This window comes from Calonectris borealis, chromosome 2, assembly GCF_964195595.1.
Source record: "Calonectris borealis chromosome 2, bCalBor7.hap1.2, whole genome shotgun sequence".
In the NCBI taxonomy this organism is placed as follows: domain Eukaryota; kingdom Metazoa; phylum Chordata; class Aves; order Procellariiformes; family Procellariidae; genus Calonectris; species Calonectris borealis.
Window position 1 is genome coordinate 140,362,361 of NC_134313.1, and position 22,552 is coordinate 140,384,912.

At 42.2% G+C, this 22,552-nt stretch overlaps 1 protein-coding gene across 1 annotated transcript in view; it reads right to left on the minus strand.

Moving 5' to 3' along the window:
• Positions 1-10,243: 10,243 nt before the first annotated feature.
• Positions 10,244-22,552, minus strand: part of TMEM106B (transmembrane protein 106B) — a 37,042-nt gene continuing 24,733 nt past the window's right edge. Inside the window, exon 8 of the transcript XR_012672670.1 lies at positions 10,244-10,346. The gene's annotated coding sequence lies outside the window, so the exon portion shown is untranslated. The remainder of the gene's footprint in view (positions 10,347-22,552) is intronic.

The window sequence follows — 22,552 nt, forward strand, 5'->3', positions numbered from 1 at the left end:
TCCAAGGCAAAGTGGAATAAGACAACATAAATACGATTTAATTAATACTGTCAGATTATATCTCCATCCTCTCTTTAGAACTATGCCCAGGCAGCAGTTTCAATTTCTAAAAATAATTTCTAATCAATAATTGTATTTCATCACAGTGACAACTAGTAACAAAAACAGCTCTGATAATATTTAACAGCAAAATCTTTCAAAAGGTATCATATCTAGATAAACAATTGTGTAACATTCCTCTGTCATGTATATTTGTTCATGTTTGGAGCATACGGTTCTGTTTTAAGACCCTATACTGTTTGACTATAGAAGTTAACAAAAATACTTCATCAGGGATGTCAAATGTCACTCTGCAAAGTTTTTATAAGGCCCTGTTAACATGGATTGCAAAGTTAATGTAGGTTGCAGGACTCTGTTTTAAGACAAATCATTGTTAGAAGGTGATCGACTTAATTTTTTTGGGGTTGATATTTTTCATGCTTTATACTGTATTAGTTTATAGTCTACAAAAAACTGCATGGCTCATGAAGAAAAGGACAAAACTTTTTGTTTCTGCGGTCTACCAGAACTTCTAAAGTTGGTTGCTCGCCTTGATAAACTTGCTATCCTACTGCCCTGACACCTGCCCTGCGAGTGCAAATCAATATGTATTTGCAAGGAAGAAGGTGACGAAACAGTCATGCTCTTTTCTATAAACCATACATCCTCCATTTCACTTCCTTTTTAATGGTACTCAGAGGAGCAGATGGGCTGAAGATCACAAAAGCAGGGCCATCGCTTCCCTCCTCAGCCAGCTCAGGAGTGGCGTTCAAGCGTTTCAGGTGCGATTCGTAGTGACCTTTACACTCGGTAATCAATACGAAACATCAGTAATGTTTGACTCCCCATTAAAAGTGTTATTTTTGTTACACTGCTGAAAGAAGATGAGGTTGATGGGAGTCTGCACCATCCCAATGGCTCCAAGGACACCTGGTCCTTACACCTCTCCTTAGCACTCTCAGCCACCCAGCACCAACACCCCGCACAAACTAAAAACTCTAATGCGTAAATCAGCCTCTTAAGAACAGTGCATTGTTCCTCAGAAAGAAGGCAGAAGATATGAAAGACATTACCAAAGCTTTTGTTGTTTACACCTGCATGGAATTTTCTTAGTGAAAACTTAGATAAGCCCAATAATCCTAAGAAGGAAACATTTCCCATCACAAAAAAAATACCCCACCAGTAGCTCCCGGCCAGCCCAGTCTGCGAGAAGAAGAGGAGGACACAAGCTCCTCTTGAACAGCATAGTCAAAGCCAGGTAGCAATCATTTTGCCTACACAAAAATCATCCCACTGGAGTCTACCCAGTGCAAAACCAGCATTATCGCCTAGGTACTGGCCAATAGCAGGCCAATGGTACTGGTTCTGTGTAATAATCTAATAGTGGTCCAAAAAAATAAAGGTTTATTTCCTATTTTCAGTGCTAAGAACACCTACATGGAAAAACACCATATTCATAGCTATTTTTCCTCTACTGCAAGCTGACATGGAAGTCAATACACAATACAGTCTAGTGCAGTGAATAGAGTTATTATGAGACTGTAAGAATTTGTGTCTCTTTTGCAATCCTCGCATTCAGTATTGGCCATTATGGATTTGCAATAGAAGGAGATGACCCAGCAATCTGCACAGCCCGTATAGTACATCACATTGTCTCACTGGGACTTGGTGAGTTTTCACATCTAAGCCGTTCACAGTTTATGTATACAACAGAGCTAAAATGGAGTGTAAATAACTCAGTGTCTTCCTTGCATATGTAATTCCTGAGCATAGCTCTCCATCTGTAGAATATTGTCCAAGCTGCTACAGATACATCTATTCAAATGTGTCTTAATTTTTAGCTGACTGTGGCTTTTTGACGTGTCCCATCAAACAGCCAATAATGATGTATTTTTCGGCATTCCTAAAACTGCTTCCCATGTCTCTCAATTACTTGCCCCCAGCAGAATGGCTGCAGTTATTAGTTTGTGCTTCACTGTGTCATTTGTGTTATTCTAGTTCCATGTGAAGTATGACTTCCTGCCATTTATTTGCTAATGACGACTAGCTGTCTTTTCCCCCCCGAGGTTTTTTTTTCCCCAGAATCTACTAAATTATTTGCTGGCCAGAAGCATAATTATTCTTCATTGTCAGTACATTCCTCAGTTTCTTTAGGTTCTGTTCACATCCAGCAAGATCGGTACTAGAATTACTTAGCAACAGTTAAACTTCTAGAGTATAATTAAGAGGTATTTTCAAAGTACCAAATCCAAACAGCATATAATATATTATCTGACATGGACAAAAAATACAACCTAGAAAAATGCCTTGGGACTTACGGGTTTTTTTTTTTTTTTTGGTGATCATCTTAGATTATAGTCTTTAATTCTGAAATACAATTCCATATTAGCATAAGCACAGTAATGATGCAAACAGCGTTGGCAGGGTTTTTTAATTTGGTTTTGCGAAGAAGAATGAATGTTTAATTTAATCTGCCTGGAATCAGCCAAGGCTAAAGCCCACTGAAATCCTCTCTGTGTTATTTCCATTTGCCAGAAGAAAATCACAATTTTGTAGATTTGTTTACTCAGCATCCATTAAATACTTGTTACTGAAAGAGTCTTTTGTGCGTTTCTGGCCATCACAGATTGCTAACCTGGAGTTTGCTGATGAAATACTGGTGGGGGATTGAGAGGACTGTAAACCTCTAGCAAGGAATGAAAAAAAAAACAAAAAACCCAACACCCAAACAGAAAAAAAAGCTGAAGTCAGAATAAAAGGCAGTCAAAGCATGGAGGCAACAGAAGAGTGTGTATCCTATACAATCCCATGGTCTGGCCTACTTCATTATTCCTTTTACTGTTTTGTGTATGCTCTCTTTCCAAACTGTGCAATTAGAGGATACTCTGGCACTGTTTGTATATATTATAGGTGGGACTTTAGTATCCTAATATTTCTTGGTCTGTTCAAACAACAAAATGTGTCCAGACCGCTCGGTGTTCAGCCTTGAATCCCCCCGACCAGCCGGCCTTCCCCTCCATACTCTACTTGGGAAAGTGACACCTTTAATCATTCAAATCACAAATGGGTTGGACGAGATGAATTTGGGATGAACCAAGCCCACAGCTAAACAGCAAGAACTGGTATGACACCAGCACGAAAATCATGCTAAACATGTAGTTCTGCATTAAACAGTGCCAGGATCTCTTACTAGGAAATTGGTAAATTCTGTGTTGGTAAACTGTTCGCATGATCTGCCTTGCTCTTGGCCATGCCAGCCAGCACTCTCCTAGGCCAGCCCTAAGGACACTAAAGAGTTTGAACTCCTCGAGGACCATTCCCAGCAGGCAGTTTGTGCCCAGCCACGTTGTTTTGTAGGGTAAGACAGTTTTACATGGGCAGGGTACATCACGCCTGTTGGTCTCTTTACCAGCAAACGGACCTGGATACTTTTAACATCCTAATCTAGATATAGCTTTACAGCCCTAGTATCCCCTAATGCACCATAGGGGTATCTGCCCGAAAACCTACTCCAAGCAGATTCACTGTTATCCAGTATGTCACCATATTAGGATTTGGAAACAGAGGAAAATCCCAATTGTGATCCATCTCTGACCAAAAGAGCCTTTTAATTCAGTGGAATAGCAGCTGGCAGTTTAATTATAAGTCAAATGCTATTATATTTCTCTCTTAAATACACAGGCACAATACTGGGTTAGACGTGTAAAGTACTAACTCCACATTATGTTGTCAAGGAAGAATTGCTCAGCATTCAGATGGCAAAGTATTTTACACAATATTAAAGTTAAAAGGTTAATGATGAGAAGTGTAAGAGAAAGTGCTATAAACAGATTAACAGAGAACTGTTTAGAATAATTTGTATAAAGTGTAGCATCCATATGGATATTTGCTTTAATACCATTGCAGGCAATATTCTCCTCTCAAACTTTTTAAGCTAAAAATATTCTACTTCTGTCTGGTCTATCCATTTCAGACTAGATAGTAACAAAAACGTTCAAAGTACGTTTTCTTTATTACTGTGACAACTTTGAGAAGGACTCCGTGGTTTGACGTGATTTGGGAAAAAGAAGGCATCCGCAAGAAAGCTTGTGGAAGAATGAGGGACCTGTGATTTATCAGCTATTAACTTGATAACAGAGGCAGGAGGAAAGCACCATTGGACTGTCTATCACAGTTTTTTAATTTCCAGTCTATCCTCACAGTAACACATACTCCACTTATGCTTTGCTCCTAAAATCAGGTTTACTGTCTGCAGCCTAACATACAAGCAACACAGTCATAGTTGCAACCTTTACAAAAGAACACAAATTACTACTCACAACATTCACCAATTGTCCTATGTTTTATTGGGGGGAAGTCATCAGTGTAGACAATAATCGTTAAAAAAAGAAAACAAATCTGTCTCTCCAGCAGGTTTAGTATTGCTAAAAAGCACAGAAATGAGAAAACAAAACCAAACATTGTGACAACTGTTTACAACCAAGATAGTTGGGAAAAACAAGCAGTTTCAATACATTCTGGAGGCAGTAAATATCCCTCCAAATTGTGTGCATCTGAAGGTTCACATGTATATCCAATTCACATAGAAATCAATGTAAAGCTCTAACTGTACTTTCTATTTCTCAGCAACTCAGAGAACCTCAGCATGAGTTCCACAGAAAACAAAGACAGGCTAATGGTTTTACCTAGGAGCCTGTAATTTAATGTAGACTGTAAACAAAATGGATATATTTTAAAATGTTTTCTGAAGCAAAAAACTAAAGAGAAAGTGTTGTAGACCTCAGCTTGAGCTCAATCCTGCTAAGTGTTGAGAAAGAAATCCTGGTGTCACCTCTAACACAGCGTAAAACAACCATCATCAACAGGAAACCTCGCATCAACCGCACTTGCCTTACTCTGTCCAGGAGAAGGCCACGTAACCCCTCTGAGGCAAACGTAGCAAAACTTGGCTTCACTTTTAACACACGTCACAAGTACACGCTATAGAACAAAATTTACCTTCCTGATCTCGGTACAGTGGGTGGTTTGGCCCCACTTACACCCGGAGCGAGCCCCAGAGCTTCGAGCATTTCCACATAATGGTACCAAGGGAATAGCTGTGGGTAAGTGCTTCTGAACAAGCACCTCTGACTGAAGCCTGCGGAAGCTAATTACAAGCCATACTAAATGAAGAGTATCAGATGTTAAAGTGGGGAGAGGTTAAATCATTTTAAAGCTACGATGGTAAGTTTTCCCATTGCCTAAAAAGTTCCCATCTATAATGCTGCAAGGGATGGAAAAATCTGCTTTTCTCTTGGCAAATTATTTCAGCTGTTAATTAACACCAGGAGTAAAACTTTGCACCTTACCTTTACTGTGATTCTTTGGGGTCTTAAATATCTTCCTGTGAGAAGACTCCTCTGGAGTCTTTTTTGCAGCTAGAATAAAACCAAATGAAATCTGATTTTGTAATGATATAGGCCTTGAAACTAGTCCTAGGCAAAGCCCCTACTTAGTTACACAGGTGGTATACATCTGGCCTTTATAGTCAGGGCATCTGGCTGCAAGGATTGCTCCTATTTCTAAAAGACACACTGTGAATTAAACAAAAGGTTTAGGGCTGGGCATGAAATAATGCAAGAACTAGAAACTCCCTGGCATAGCTCTGTTGCAAACAGCCTTCAATACAGTGAAGTTTCAGCCAGGAAAATGTACCATTTTGGTGCACGGTACTGATGGTAAGAGGGAAGGGTAATAGGAAGGAGGCTGAGAGCCGCCCCTGACTGATGAGTAAAACCCTTCTCTGCTGCCTAGGAGGCCAGCAGAAATTGAGATGTTAACCCTGAACATCAACAGTGTCTGTGAAATGGCTACAGCTCCTCGCCTGTGCAGGGGAGGACTCTTGTATCCCAGTACGTAACAGGATGCAATCGGCAAGCCACCGCAGACTGCAACGCACACCTTGTCCTTATTAATGCCCTTTGGGCACTATACAATGGAAGGACCATGCAAACATGAAGGTGAGACTAGGAAATTAGTTTCCCAGAGTTAACTGCAAAAGAACAGGATTTATGTTGCCTGCCACTAGCATTTTATCTTACTGCTCCTGTGGCTTTGATAAGGCTGTGACATGGTTACGCATGACGCTCTCACTGGGAGGCGAGGGAGGCGCGCTGGGGGAGATGAGGCTGCCGCGAGGTGAGAGCAGAACCAGTTAGAAACACCCTGAGCCCCTACCGAGAGCTCTCTGGCAGAGTGGGAGGATGTTTTGCAGAGGGTTCATCAACATCACAGTCCATAGGTCTGTACCTTAACCTAATCCACATAAGCAGCTGTCGCAGCCTGAGGGGACTCAGCTATCTTAAAAGATGTGCGAGAAAATTATACACATGTAAATTGGTGAAACAGTGGGATTTTGTGTGTCTGGTTCAATTTAAAATAAATAAATGAATAACGGGGTTTCTTATGTTGTGTGGTCTGGCTGATGTCGTTTATGGTGACCAGCACATCCAGCAGCTCCTGACATTGCAGAAACAGTCCTTCTAATTCTACGTCAGTGTCCGAGTGACAGCGGGTGACAGCAAGCGGAGCACATTTTAGAAGCCTGCTTATGCTCCGCTTGGGACTGCTGACTGCTTCAGCCCCCAGCACAGCTTTGGAAAAGCATGGCTATGTCTTAAGGCCATCTTAGCCCACATTCCCTTGAATTCTCACCCACACGTTCCAAGGAATCTAGTTAGTGCTTCCCCTCTTAATACTAAAAACAGGATGAGACCCGATTAACCTGCCTCTGGTGGATATTCCCCCTTGTCTCAATGATTCAGGTTGAAACAGGTTCCAGCAGCTGTGTCTTGCACGGTGAGGAGGAAGCAGGCAGTACCTTTCATATGTTTCAGGCAGACTGTAGGTTTGTTCTTCTGAAGCAGCTGGTATTTCTGAACTTAAAAATAAAACATGATGCCATGAAAAATGTGCATGTCCCACATTACTTGATAGCTTTCCCATCACTCTATGAATACAGGAAACACTTCAGCCCATTTACACCTTTGTGGCTCAGTAATGAAGGTCTATGTGAAGGAAAAAAAAAAAAGCCTAGAAGAGTTAAGCCTAGAAGCTAGTCATTACTCTTCTCGTCAGTGGCTGTATCTCAGTGAACTTTATAAGTAATTCATGATATTCCTTTTTTTTTTTCCTTACTCCACAGCATAGTGGGACTACCCATTGAGACTGTGATTCCTTGTTGGGCTTCACAAAGAGTCAATGGTTGACCAAGAAGAGACAAAGGAGGTTTGTGAATCTGTATTGAACTGAGGGGCTATTACATTTTTAGCTAAGTTTGAGAGGAAGAAAACGTCATCTAGAAACAAAAGAAGCATACTCAATCCATATGTCAAAGCCTAATAAATCCTGTCTTTGAGATTTTGTGATTGTGAATAGATCAATTAAACGGATGTTACATTCCTGAATAAACCCTTGTAGTTTTTATCCGTTTGTGGCACGAACACGCTTTCCTGAGTGGGAACCACGGGTTCAGGAAACAAAGGGCTCTTGGACCCACTTTCATTTCCTTTTCCCAAAGAGCCCAAGTCTGAAATGGTCTTCAGATGAAACCAGAAATTAGGACTCCATGCTTAGGCGAAGTAATAAGTGAAGCCTCTCCACAACAGTCGCACATGTGGCTAAATGATAAAAAAGTAGACAAAAGCTTTTCATTTGGAGCATTTCACGAGAGTATTTCTGTGAGGTAAGAGCACTTCAGAAGGTGAGGACCATTTGTTTCCTCCCTCTCACAAGCTATAATTCTTTAGTAGAATACGGAAAAGTGGCCAGGGTACATCATTTTCCTTCCCACCCTCGGGAAGGCAATAGCCACAGAGCTGGGAAGACAGGTGAAGCCAAACGCTGACAAAGTGCCTGCAGCTCCGATTCACCTTTACAGAGTTACACCATAAACTGAGCAGTCACACAGGCCAGACAGAGATGAGCATGCCAGGACCAGCATGACTTCCACTTCACATGATCAGGATGGAAGAGGAGGCTTCAACCTCTGCAGCCTTGGCCAGCGGTGACATATGTTTAACGGAAACTGAGCTGGGAAAAAGAAAGGAAAAGCAGAGGGCATCGCAGCGAGGCTCTGCCGAGATGCCCAGCGCCATGAGCCAGCGAGCTGGGTGCTCTGCCCCGCCGGCCGCCCTGCCTCGGCGGGTGTGCCCAGCAGGCCAGGGAGCTCCGCTTTTCTGAAACCGACTGGGAGTGCAACAATCCCCAAAGAAATATGTTGTTAAGGACAGCAACCATGCTCCTGGCACCATCGCAGTTTCTCCCTCCTCTCCACGGCTGATAACGTATCTCAAAGGCAGAGATTTCAGTTCCTGCCAGTTGTCGACCCTCTGCCTTCCACCTTCCTCCCCCAGACTGGCAAAACACCAGCCACCTCCTCCTCATCTAAGAGCTAAAATTGGTACAGCACGTGGACACTTGCACACTGCGGTGACAGACACAGATGAAGTTATTTTTAATTTTGCTTATTTGTGTGACTGTCTGCTCGCCTACGTGATGTCATTAACCACACCTGGGCTCTGTAGCTCCAGAAAGTCACCAAGAGAACAGAAGTTTCAGCAGTTCCCATAAGAGACAAGTTGATCAGGATGTTGGAGAAGAAAGATTAGTCATACACTGCATTTACATAAAGCTCTTCCCAAGTGTCCAGGCACCAGAAAAGGTGGGTTCATCTTCAACCCTCTCTTTTTCAAGTGTGGGAAGACTACAATATAGAGAGAGCAAATGACTTTGCTGAGGTTAGTCTTGAGTCACCGGTGGAACAGGACACAGATTCCTGGTGCTAAGGGCTTATTCATACCATCCTCTGCCACCAACACACAGTGACTCAGCAGTGAAGCCAGTTTCAGAAACCAGATCCAAATCCAGTTCATCAAAGTCACACAAACTCTAATGAAAGATGCCTACGTACCTCATGAATAAGCTTGTTCATTCATGCTCCCTTCATTACCATGCCCTGCAGATGCAGAGAGATTGTCAGGTTTCACACATTCACATGGCACTCATTTATTTGACTCCTGCGTCATGCAGAGCCCTGTTTACAAAGAAGCTTTGCAAGGGTTCTCCAAATCAAAGTCATGTGAACCAAATCTGCGGATGAAGCATCTGATAAGTACAGTCTTAATAAAAGAGGGACTATTGGCTTTTAGTTTCTAGAGAAACAAAGCTTAAGCATACACTCGGTCTATCTGTCTGACCTCAACCTGCCTATTGTCTTTGAACCCATTAAACACCACCAACCAAACACAGAAATGAAGTCTGTTGAGCTATCAGGTCCTTGCAAGTGCTGCACAAATTGTGTAAAAGAGAGATCTCAAAAATACCCCCATTGTAGGAAGGATACACCTTTTATGGGACAATGAAGAATCCACATAAGAATGGTCCCACTGTTAAATATCTAATCTAAAGGATTTGCTGATTTATCTGACAGAGTAATTACTGCTTAAAAAAAAAAAAAATGGGAAGAGAAAGTTCCTGACAGTGTTATAAAAGTTTTAAGGGAAGGAAAATTAGGGGTGCCTAGATTTCCAGAACCAGCACCCTTCTAAGAAATAAATCCCAAATTAGTCAGTGCCATAAATAATCCCGTAAGAGCCTATGCTTCTCAGATTGTGGGCTCAATTATTTTTGCCATGAGAGTTAGAAGAGATTAAGAGGATAGAGGCACAGCATGCTGATTAAGGAAAAAGAAAAGTGATTTGCTCAGCAGATGTCTTGTCAAAACCACATCCTTTAATCTGAAGTACAAACACTAAGACCAGCATTGCAATGATCTGTTTCAGCCATTAGAGCATACAGTATTCTGGGGCACAGCAGTGGGGAGGATGAAGGAAGTACGGTCATTAGGGTGCAGAGGAACTGCAAGGTAAATGTCTTTCTGTGAAAGGATAAACATCATTGTCTAGATGGTTTCCCATCAGGAGGGACTCGGGAGCTGGCCACAGCCTTCCCTGGTTGTTAATACTCAAGTGGGGAGCACGGTCCCCCAGGGAGGTCCCAGGGGTGGGCTGACCTCTCTGCTAGACCTTTTGCAGGGAAAGGATGCTTCGCGCAGAGCCGGTGAGCCAAGCAGCAGGCTGCGAGCAGGGTCAGTGGTGCAACTCCTACAGAAACCACCATAACGCCTGGGAAGCTGGAGACAGAACAAACTCATCTCTTCCCAGAGAGTGTAGATAAGAGTGGCAGATTGACTTGCATGTTGAGCTCAACTCCATGGCCAAGACTTGGTGGTCTGAAGAAATTTGTGGCTTGAGAGGCTGAAGATGGGGCTAAGAAAGAGGAAATCTTAAGTTCTGTCAATGTTGTTACTCTCATGACACATAAAATTATTCACATGATAAAATCTTTACCTTTCATTTTCGCCATCTGTCAGCTGTATCAAAGTGCTTTAAAATGTTTGTTCACACAAAATTAAAAAGAGCAATTTTTTTTTGTCTGAATGCTGGATAGATTTAACGTGCTCTTCCACAGTTCACCAGTTCAGAGGAGGCTTTCTGCAAACAGTACCCGTACAGTCAGGAACCAGAGACTAGACACTCTTTTGCAATGTTAATTCACAGTTCAATCATGGTGTTGAAAAGACAACAGCAAGAAAAGCAACTTTTCCAGCAAGAGACCTGGGAAAAAAGCCCATTGACATACATATACACAAACAACTCTAGGACTTGGTTCAGTTAAGCTGGCTGCAGTCGGCACATTGCATAAAGCTAGCCCAATCGGTGGTGGAACCTATGGCTCTCTGCAAACTCTTAGCCTAAGAAATGTCTTTTCTTCTCTTCCTAATGTAATTAAATTACATTTACAATTTGTCAGAATTTGCCTGAAGGCTTGAATTTATGATGGGACACTAACTCATCCAAGCATATGTTGTTTAACAATATAAAACAGAGTGGGAATTGTATCTGCAGTATGAGCCCCCACAACTTTGCCATTTGTCATTTATGAAAATGCAGATACATGGCAAAGAACATGTTCGCTACAGTATTTTCTCCAACATATCTAACAGTGCAGAAACCTAATTCACTTGGGGCTTTCCGAAATAACCCCACTTATGACAGTTGTCTTTTTTTTTTTAAATCTGTTCAGTTTTCTGAACATTAGCTTGGTGGAAATCTTACTGGGGAGTTTGATTAAATATTAACAGCATATTACACATACACATGTTTTTCCAGCTAAATGTAAAATGACCCAAGGGTACAAGGATGTGAGCATGCATATAAGAGCGAGTAAGCACATGCACAAAGTCACTGCCTTGAATGCGGGCATGGAATTAAGATTAAGTAAACAAATAACTTCTGTCTATGGACATCAAATCCCCAAACTGACAGGGCCTGACAAGTGGGGATTGTCACACTGAGTATAGCAGTCTCCCGAGGAAAGGCTCGAGGGACTTTCCCACAGGATGCGCACAAGGCATGTAAGAGAGCACGTCCCTCCTGCCACCCCACGTCGGTGGAGCATCTTCTGCAGGCGCATTCAGAGCACCTGCTGGGGAAAGGCAGAAGCGTGCGAAAAGCCATGGGCACTCAGGGAGAAGGCACAAAGTAGTGCAAGAGGCATCTTACACATGGCTCAGGGGCGCTGTCTGCACCTGAAACTGAATGGACACTCTGAAACCCCGGCAATGCTGCCCTGTCCTTCAGTCCCTGCGCTTCCAACTGTGAACTTGTTGACAAGTTCACCATATGAGCAGGCTGGAAGGTCCTTCAAACAACCTCAAAGCTAAGGGCTATTTGCCAGTTGTCCAACAGAACTGTCACATCCAGTACGCAACCAAATGGAACAGGTCAGAGTGTCCGGATGGTACTTCACATTACATTACAACCCCTGGGTATTATTTGGATCAAGCAGCATCTCCTGTTTTGCTCCTCCCCAGTCCCAGCTCTGTGCTGCTTCTGAGCAGAAAGCAAATGTTATTATAGCTCTCGAGATGCCAGCCTTTCCAGATACCGCGTTAAAATCATTGGCAGAATGATGGTTGCCCAAACCAAAAATTTAAATAAGCATATTTATCTAATCTACGGCATTCATTTTGGCTTTAAAAGAAAAAAGCAAATTTTTTTCCTATTTAAATTGTATTAAAAACTTTCAGTAATATTTTAACATAATTTTTGACCAAAGATCTCAAAAAAAAATCATAAGCCTCACAAAACTCTTGGTTTAATAAAAGATATCTTTAAAATTTTAACAAAATAAATGAACAAAATTTTAACAAAAAATAATTTCCTTGATTCAGGTAAAGTCTGCTCCAAAATCCCCAGTTCTGCTGACTATATTGAGGCGTGCACCTAGTCCATAGCTAGTTTGTAGTAGAGCAATGAACATTTTATTCTTCATTCACTGTTTAACTTGGTGTTTGCAGAATGCAACACAAAAGGATATTTCTGACTGAATGCTGTAGGTTTGCCAGAGGTGCAGGAATAAGTTTTGCTAACAATTTTTTAATGAGTATTATTGACCTCATATTGTTATTCGTGTTTGTTGCTGCAGATCCCTCTACAATCTTGTGTATAAGTTGTGTATTGTGCGCAGGCATATGTATTCACAAGAATAAATGGAAACAGACAACACGGAAAACAATGTTTTAAGCAATCTCCTGCCAGCAAAATGTGTAATTATTTTTGCTGGAAATGACAAAAATTTAATGTAAAAAAATTAATCACGAGATGGCTCTGTTGGAAAACACCCCAGCACAGACATGAACCAGGAGGTTAGAAACCTGCAAGGAGGAACATCTCTTTTCTAATCTAATTTCTTTCCTTCAAGTCTGTTAATGTGTTTTGTAGATATCAAGTAATTAACTCCCAGAACCTAGAAGCTTTTAATGCTTGTTCCTTCCTCCTTCACAGTCCCACTCCAGCTGCCTGCCTGGGCAGCCATTGCAGATCATCTGAAACTATCAGGTCCTTCATCTTTGTGAGTTGGGCACAAAAAGTCTACTTCCATAGGACAGCGTTAGGCCTGCAAGGCTGTAAGATGCATTTCATATATGGACACATGGAAAATTTTGTTCTGAATATCACAAGAAAGTACATGGGTTACTTATATAAATGTTAACTTTACTATTCACTTTCAATGCACCTCAAATGACAGTTAAAGTAGAAACTGTATTTCCAGCATTGTCCACCTGACATGTCCAGGGTTATGGCCTCCAGGCATTATTTTGCTTAATATGCTTTCAAATACAATCTACAAGCCAGACGCTTCCATCACACGTGATATGAATGGATGCTGCACCATTTGTAGTCAGGAATAAGGTCAGAGGAAAGTGGGAAAGGCTGTTGAATAAACTATGTCAGGAAACGATTTGGATAACAACACACTGAGGAGATGTGATGTATATCAATATACAGAACCCACCTTTAGCTTGATATACTGTCATATGAAAACTTCAGTCTGTATGTCAATTCACTTTGGGCCGTTAGCCATTTTTTCCCCAGTCACCCTGTTCCGGAGGGAACATCACTCTAGAGACAACACTGGATGATACAGTCATTATTTATCATCATGACATCCCTCCTGGGACTGTTAACAAATGAGTCCCACATGTTCCCTGAAAATCTGTCAAGACCATCAGTATATTACAAAGAAGGCAGAGATAGTCATTATATAATAATGCTTTGCAAAAATATAGTTTAAACAAGGCAATATTAAAGCCTAATGGCCTATTCATCAGCAAAGAACAGAATAATCCTTAGACTTATTGATACCAGCAATGTTTATGCCTTCTATCATGGGCCTTCAGTGCTTAATAACTCAAATGTGTGTTCATATATGTGTATATGTACACATATACACACTTTTTCATGCACTGGAGGTCAAAATTATAGTGCACTTTTACGCACTGAAGAGAAACAAACTCTATGAGTGAAGGCTGTCAGAATGTCAGTAGTACTGGTACCATCACTTTTCCCATGCAGAAGTTTAATGTCTAGTCTCATAGTTTTTATTTATTCTAGTAGACAAACCAATCACAGTGGTTGAAGCCTTTACTAAATTCAAATGACTCTCACCTTGATTTAACCAATTGTAGGTCCCCAAAATCCTGGGTTCAGCTATACCCAAGAGATTCTATAGAAACTCTGGTGTCTTTTTGTAAGCCATGAACCATCCCCCACTCATGAACTACGACAGGGACTGAAGCTGCCTATGGGACCCTGCTCCTACAGCAGAGTAAAATACATTACCTGATAACATCCTTATAGTTTAAGTTTCCATATTATATTTTAATCAGAATATTGCTTCCTGAAAAATTCCTAATTTTTCTTCTGATTCAAAATAAAATATAAATCTTTCCGTGAATACCGAATTTCAGCCAGCACTGATAATTTAATGCTAAGACTTAGGCATTTGAGCAGTAATCTGTAAATGTCTACAGAAGGAAAAATAAAAGATAAATAAGTCTATAAAACTAAGATCAAGATATTACAATGACAAAAGCCAGATATGTCTCTGGAAAATTATTTTGGACTTTGAGTTTTGTACTACACTAATAAAGCAGCACTTAATGCATTTGGAAGTACTCAGTTTAAAAAAAAAAAAATCAAACAAATTTCAGATAAAATCATAACAGTTTGGGAGTGCTTTAAGCTTTGAACTGTCCAAAATGCATTTTCAAGATATGTGACACTGTTTCCTTGATATCCTGATTATTTTATATTACTTTTTAATAGAATTAGGGATGGAAGGGATAAACCATCCTTTCCCCCCACCATGGAGGAGCTCGGTATCTTTCAATGCAACTACTTGAAATCCTACTAAAATTATCTTAATTACACTTTACTTCTTGCTGCATTTGAATGAGTGCTTTTCTTATGCACAGCATGTTTAATATTTCATTAGCAGGATCTTCAATTTTTCAAAATGACTTAAAATCATTTGTTTTATGCTCCTAATTTAATATTTAAGTTGACAAAAGAAAACACCAAGGTATTTGTAACAGGCAAAAAAAAAAAAAAAGCTACTACATGATTCTTCTTTCTATGGAAAAAAATAAGAAAAAAAATTGAAAAGATGAGCTGAGAATTAGATGAGTTATTTTGCTAAACAATGCTGTAAAGTTGATTTTTACATCTACTTTACAATTCCTCCCTCTGACACCTACATGCTGATAGTACTGTTACACAGGAGCTCATTTTACTTTTGAGATTTTTTTTTTAGTCAGTTCATTGACAGTGATTCTTTGTACAATTTAATTTCTCCAGTTTGCACTGTTTCCTATCACCACCTGCCAAATGGAGAAGTAGAGAATTTAAATCTATTAAATAAGAAGTAATATCCTTGCCCAAGAACAAAGCACAAAAGCCAGAAGTTGGATCAGACATGTATTCATTCATCTTTTAAATGACTGGCTTCACTTTGGAAAGTACTACACTGATGCAAATCTCATTAGCTTTCCAGGGGATATTTAAAAACTGGTCCACTTTATCAATATACCAAATATAGAGTCAGCAGTTCATTGTAAAGTACTAGCAAAAGTAACACATATGTTCTTCCTTCCTGGTAGTTTCTACTGGGATGTTGGAGATATACATATATATATTGTGTGTATATGCATATTATTAATATATATATAAAATATGTATTATCTAAAAATATATATGATATAACAATACATATGTATATATTTATATATATAAGTTATACATGTATTTATTTTATTTATTTTTTAACAACTGATATTTTGTTTTCCAAAAGGATTCACCAAAGCACTTATTACACAATGTTTCACATCAGCTCCGAGGGAGTTAGTTTGCCATTTGAGAGAGGACTTTATTGATAAAAACTTAACATTTCGGTAACATTGTACGTACTTATATGTTCAGATCTTTCATGAGTTATGATTATGCTTTGCTAGTTAGACAAGGATTCAGTATTTGTCATTTTTTTATGTTTTTTTCCCAGGGATACTCGATGTTATTCAGTGAAAGTGCTCACTGATCTCAAGTTAAAGTTGCAGCACTACATGACCAGTGGCGATGAGTAGAAATAAAGAACTTCTGTGACTTCTGTACCATCATCAATTGTAAAGACAGCTCTAAACTCCTCTGATGACATCACTATTTAGCGTTCATGCAGTTTGAATGGATGTTTTTCAGAGCAGAATTTGTTTATTCAGCTAAAGAATAGTTACAGAGAAAAAGGAAAAGTATTGTTTTACCTTCAAATGGCAGACCCCAAGCCATCCTTTTTTGAACAGTATTATGCTAACGATAAATTTTATTACCATGAGTTTTCAGCATAGTGTTCACAGGCTTGAAGGGGAGACTGCAAATGCAGTGGATCAGCAGCCCACATGGGAAAATATGTGCACGTGCGCAGGCGCATACACGCACACGCAGGGTGAATCACCAATCATCTCATATACCTCCATAACAAAGTAATTGCTCTTCTTGACACTTCAGATGAGATTTGGGTCAGATTCTGTACAGCCCCAGCTTATGTCTCCTGGCAGTTACTTGCACACCTCCGTGCTTTGGACACCTTCCGCTATCAATCAGCCATCCTAATGGAGTGACCACTGCTGCTGCAAGGCAGCGGCGCTATTTGCAGCGTGCTCTCCCGCAGGAACCCAAACCCCAGGAACTTGGGTACATTCATTTGTAAGCCTCTTCGGTAATTAGTTCAAATGATCAGGCTTGGGAAAAAAAAACAACAAAAAAACCCCTGCACTACTGCACTATAGCAATTCATCAGAGGTCGTGGCCACCGTGTCCAGCAGTATGACCGCAGCTGCTATAGTCTCACAATAGCAGCTGCGAACCTAGATTCCAATTTTCCTGAAGACATAATGGCAAAGAAATGCTGGATTACTGGAAATAGTTAACTGTACATGCTTGGACTGTAGGTATTGAACAATTATCCAGAAGTACTAACACATGAGATTCCACCCACTCGTGGTGCAGTATCACAATATTAGTAGCATGCAAAGGCTGCCCAGATGCCTTTCCCAAAATAAAATAGGTAAGTTATATCCAGGAATGTATTTAGTGAAGCCCATTGGGAGTCAGATTGTCATTGTCAGACCAAATATACTGATTACCCTGTAAGGCAATACTGCCAACAGTATCTATTATTCAAATAGCTCAGGAGACTAAGAAAAAAAAAAAATCAAGCAAAACACCATCCTCAACCTAAAATCCCAGACCAGTTTGTCTGTTGCATGGTCACTGCACCATCAGAGATGTTCTTCAATGCCTTATAGACGTAAAAACTATGGAGGAGCATGGATGTGAAAGACTAACAAAACTGCTCACTGCATTTGTTGTTACATTAAACATCTGCCCCCTCCCAGTGAATTTCCCCTCCCCCAGCTATTAAGAAATAACTCAGTCACCGCAGGCTATTTTTATTGACCAGATATCCATTTACTACAAAGTTAAGTGTCTACAGAAAACAGATGCCACTCCAGATACACTGGTACATGTAACTCAAATATACTCTTGTTCATACCACAGGAAAATTGCTTTTCAAAATCTCATTTGCAATGATGATTAACACACATACCTTGAAGATATTATATCCTAATAAGTGTCTCTGCAGAGAAGGGGTAAGAATATCTGCATTTTTAAAATAAGTAAGGCAGTTTGCTCTTTAAAAGTCACAATTTGAGAGCCTGGGAATGAATTCAGGGATTTTTTGGTTTCAAATGCTGGGTCCGAGACCTTAAGCAATATATCTGATTTTAAATAAATTACTAGATACAAACTTGAATTCTACTACGTGAGTGCGCAAAAAACTACACAGGGAGGCATGTCTGAGAAATAAGATTTTCCCAGGCATGTGTTAGAGACTGAATTTGGGATAGGTTTCTCAATGTACTATTAACAACTCGCTATCTAAGGATGATCATATGGTAAAACTCAAAAGTCTGAACAGGTACCTTCTGTATTTAATCTCCTAGGTAGCAGCACAAAGTGCCTTTCAAAGTTTAATATTAATTTTGTGTACTTCAAAATACCGATGAAGACATCTAGTGGAGAACAGAGTCAGAAATTGATACCAAGATTTGTACATTTTGTACAAATGTACAATTTGTACATTTGCACAATGCAAAATTTTTTTTACATATTAATACTCTATAACACAGTATGTATTTAGAGCCATCACTCTGACATGTTAAGGGAAACATGCATAGTGATGAGGTCTTGGAGCTGCCTCAGTAATAGCAGAGGTGCCCCTGGGACAGAGTCCACAGCTATGGTCCACAGTCCCCATAATCCAAGAGGAAGCAGTTAACAACCTGCTACGCCACCTGGGTGCTCACAAGTCTATGGGGCCGGATGGGATCCACCCAAGGGTACTGAGGGAGCTGGCGGAGGAGCTTGCCGAGCCACTCTCCATCATTTACCAGCAGTCCTGGTTAACAGGGGAGGTCCCGGACGACTGGAGGCTTGCCAATGTGACGCCCATCTATAAGAAGGGCCGGAAGGAGGATCCGGGGAACTACAGGCCGGTCAGCCTGACCTCGGTGCCAGGGAAGATCATGGAGCGGTTCGTTTTGAGGGCACTCACGAGCCATGTGCAGGACAACCAGGGGATCAGGCCCAGCCAGCACGGGTTCATGGAAGGCAGGTCCTGCTTGACCAACCTGATCTCCTTCTATGACCAGGTGACCCGCCTAGTGGATGAGGGAAAGGCAGTGGATGTGGTCTACCTGGACTTCAGTAAAGCCTTTGACACTGTCTCCCACAGCATTCTCCTAGAGAAGCTGGCGGCTCATGGCCTAGACAGGTGCACTCTTCACTGGGTAAAAAACTGGCTGGACGGCTGAGCCCAGAGAGTTGTGGTCAACAGAGTTAAATCCAGTTGGCGGCCGGTCACGAGCGGTGTTCCCCAGGGCTCAGTACTGGGGCCGGTCCTGTTCAATATCTTTATCAATGATCTGGATGAGGGGATCGAGTGCTCCCTCAGTAAGTTTGCAGATGACACCAAGTTGGGTGGGAGTGTTGATCTGCTGGAGGGTAGGAAGGCTCTGCAGAGGGACCTGGACAGGCTGGATCGATGGGCCGAGGCCAACTGTATGAGGTTCAACAAGGCCAAGTGCCGGGTCCTGCACTTCGGCCACAACAACCCCAGGCAACGCTGCAGGCTTGGGGAAGAGTGGCTGGAAAGCTGCCCGGAGGAAAAGGACCTGGGGGTGCTGGTCGACAGCCGGCTGAACATGAGCTGGCAATGTGCCCAGGTGGCCAAGAAGGCCAATGGCATCCTGGCCTGTATCAGAAATAGTGTGGCCAGCAGGAGCAGGGAGGTGATCTTGCCCCTGTACTCGGCACTGGTGAGGCCGCACCTCGAATACTGTGTTCAGTTTTGGGCCCCTCACTACAAGAAGGACATTGAGGTGCTGGAGCGTGTCCAGAGGAGGGCAACGAAGCTGGTGAAGGACCTGGAGCACAAGTCTTATGAGGAGCGGCTGAGGAAACTGGGGTTGTTTAGTCTGGAGAAGAGGAGGCTGAGGGGAGATCTCATCGCGCTCTACAACTACCTGAAAGGAGGTTGGAGCGAGGTGGGTGTTGGTCTCTTCTCCCAAGTAAGTAACTAGCGATAGGACGAGAGGAAATGGCCTCAAGTTGTGCCAAGGGAGGTTTAGATTGGAGATTAGGAGAAATTTCTTTACTGAAAGAGTGATCAGGCCTTGGAACAGGCTGCCCAGGGAAGTGGTGGAGTCACCACCCCTGGAAGTATTTAAAAGACGTGTAGATGAGGCTCTTAGGGACATGGTGTAGTGGGCATGGTGTGTTGGGTTGATGGTTGGACTTGATGATCTTAGAGGTCTTTTCCAACCTTAATGATTCTATGATTCTATGATTCTATTGTTTTTAACCAAGATCATCTCTTAACAATGTTTTCTTAGTCCAGAAGTCTGAACAGAGCATCTCACATAAGCACCGTTAGTCTAATACACATTTATCTGATCCTACCAATGTTCATGTTAATGGTATCACATAATGGTAGTGATATTAATTGCTGTGCTGGTACCATCCCCTCCCACGGATTTATAGTGACTTTGCACAGGTCTAGGTTTAGGAATGATCCAAACCTACTGAATTCAGAGGAAGTCAAGGGTCATGGTTTCAGCAGGATAAAAGATAATGCTGATTAATGCAGAATTAAAATATTACATCAATCTCTTATAAAGTAATTTTGAAATTGATAATTGTATAATTCCAACATTTCTGCCTGATAGCAAGTGCGTGCTTTAGCAATCAATTTTGGTTATCCCAAATATTCCCACACTGAAACTTTCCCTTTTCTCACGTGTGTACTTCTTGCATGAGGCTGAAGCAGTACTGGGACTCTTTCCCTTTCACCAACTTGAAGGGAATATTTTTAGAAAGGAAAGGTAGGGAGCACAAGCAGAGAATATATTTCCATACAGACAAGCCTTACAGCTACGAGGTCCAAGGTTACCCCAAATAAGTGCATGCTGAGTGAGTAAGAAACAGTTTGCTCACATCTGCACAGACGTGCCTGGCTCCCGGCCAGCTCAGACCTCCCTTCCACGCTTCCCAAGGGAACCCTGGAGTCCCACTCCTAACCCCCAGCTAGCAATGGGGGAAAGGCCAAAAAGCATCACAGCAGCTACTAGAAGGTCCCAGATCCTGCCAGTCTGTCCTACTGCGTCTTCTTGAAAGGGTGTGGAAACCCCTTCCTGGTGGTAGGAGAGCCTGGGGCCTTTAACCCACCACTCGCTTCCCCACGTGCTCTGCCCCTCCAGAGGCACGGGCTCGCCCTCCGCATTTCTGCACCTGGGAGTACTGGGGGAATTGGCTGACGCCCTTGCAAGGTGTATTGGGTCTGGCTGAGATGGAGTTAATTTTCCCCACAGCAGCCCTCGTAGTGCTGTGCTTTCTGTCGGTGCTGTGCTAGGAAGGTGTTGGTAACACACCAGTGTTTTGGCTACTGCTGAGCGGTGCTGGCACAGCACGGAGGCTGTCTCTCCAACATTCCCCCCTCACCAGTAGGTGGGGGTGGGCAAGATCTCGGGAGGGGACATAGCCAGGACAGCTGACCCAAACTGACGGAAGGGATATCCCATACCATATGACATCTGCTCAGCAAGGAAGTGGGGGGGAGTGTTTGTTATTATGACGTTTGTCTTCCGGAGCAACTGCTAAGCGTATTGAAGCCCTACTGCCCGGGAAGTGGCTGGACATCACCTGCTGATGGGAAGTAGGGAATAAATCTTTTGTTTTCCTTTGCTTCTGCACGTAGCCTTTGCTGTTGCTTTATTAATCTGTCTTTATCTTGATCCAGTTTTTTTCCATCTTATTTTCTTCCCCCCATCCTGCTGAGGAGGGGAATGATAGAGTGGGCACCTGGTGTCCAGTCAAGGTCAACCCACCACACAAGGCCACTCTCTGCCATCTTTGAAAGACTGTGGGGATCCAGGAAGGTCCAAAACAGCTGGAGAAAGGCAAATGCTGCCCTCACCTTCAGAAAAGGCCAAAAGGCAAATCCAGGAGCTACATACCAGTCAGCCTCACAGGGAAAATTAGAGCAAGTCTTCCTAGAAGACACTTTTGGGAAGGAGGATTGGGTGGACTGGGAGCAGTTGAAGCAGATTTATGAAGGGGATATCATGACCATCGTGACTGGATTTGGGGATGAAGGAAGAGCAGTAGATGTCATTTGTCTCCATTTTAGCATGACTTTCGAGACCAGCTCCCACAATATTCTTGTATCCAAGCAAGGACATTATGTTCTGGACAGGTGGACAGATAAATCAGTTTTAAAACTGGCTGGAGGATCGGGCTGGGAGGGTAGTGGTTAATGGGCAGTACTCTCACTGGCGGCAGGGATCTGTCCTAGGACCTGTCCTATTTAACAACCATACCAGTGACCTTGAGAAGGTGACAGACTGCACACTCATCAAGTTTGCAGATGACACCAAACTGGGGGGGACTAGCTGATACATTCAAGGGGAAGGCCACTGTCCTGGTTTCGGCTGGGATAGAGTTGATTTTCTTCCTAGGAGTTGGTATAGTGCTGTGTTTTGGATTTAGTATGAGAATAGTGTTGATAACACACTGATGTTTTCGTTATTGCTAAGTAGTGCTTACATAGTCAAGGACTTTTCAGCTTCCCATGCTCTGCCAGGTGCACAAGAAGCTGGGAGGGAGCATAGCCAGGACAGCTGACCCAACTGGCCAGTGGGGTATTCCATACCATATGATGTTGTGCTCAGCACATAAAGCCGGGGGAAGAAGAAGGAAGAGGGAGACGTTGGGAGTGATGGTGTTTGTCTTCCCAAGTAACCGTTACGCGTGATGGAGCCCTGCTTTCCTGGAGATGGCTGAACACCTGCCTGCCGATGGGAAGCAGTGAATGAATTCCTTGGTTTGCTTTGTTTGGGTGCACGGCTTTTGCTTTACCTATTAAACTGTCTTTATCTCAACCCACGAGTTTTCTCACTTTTACTCTTCTGATTCTCTCCCCCATCCCACCGGGGGGAGATAGCGAGCGGCTGGGTGGG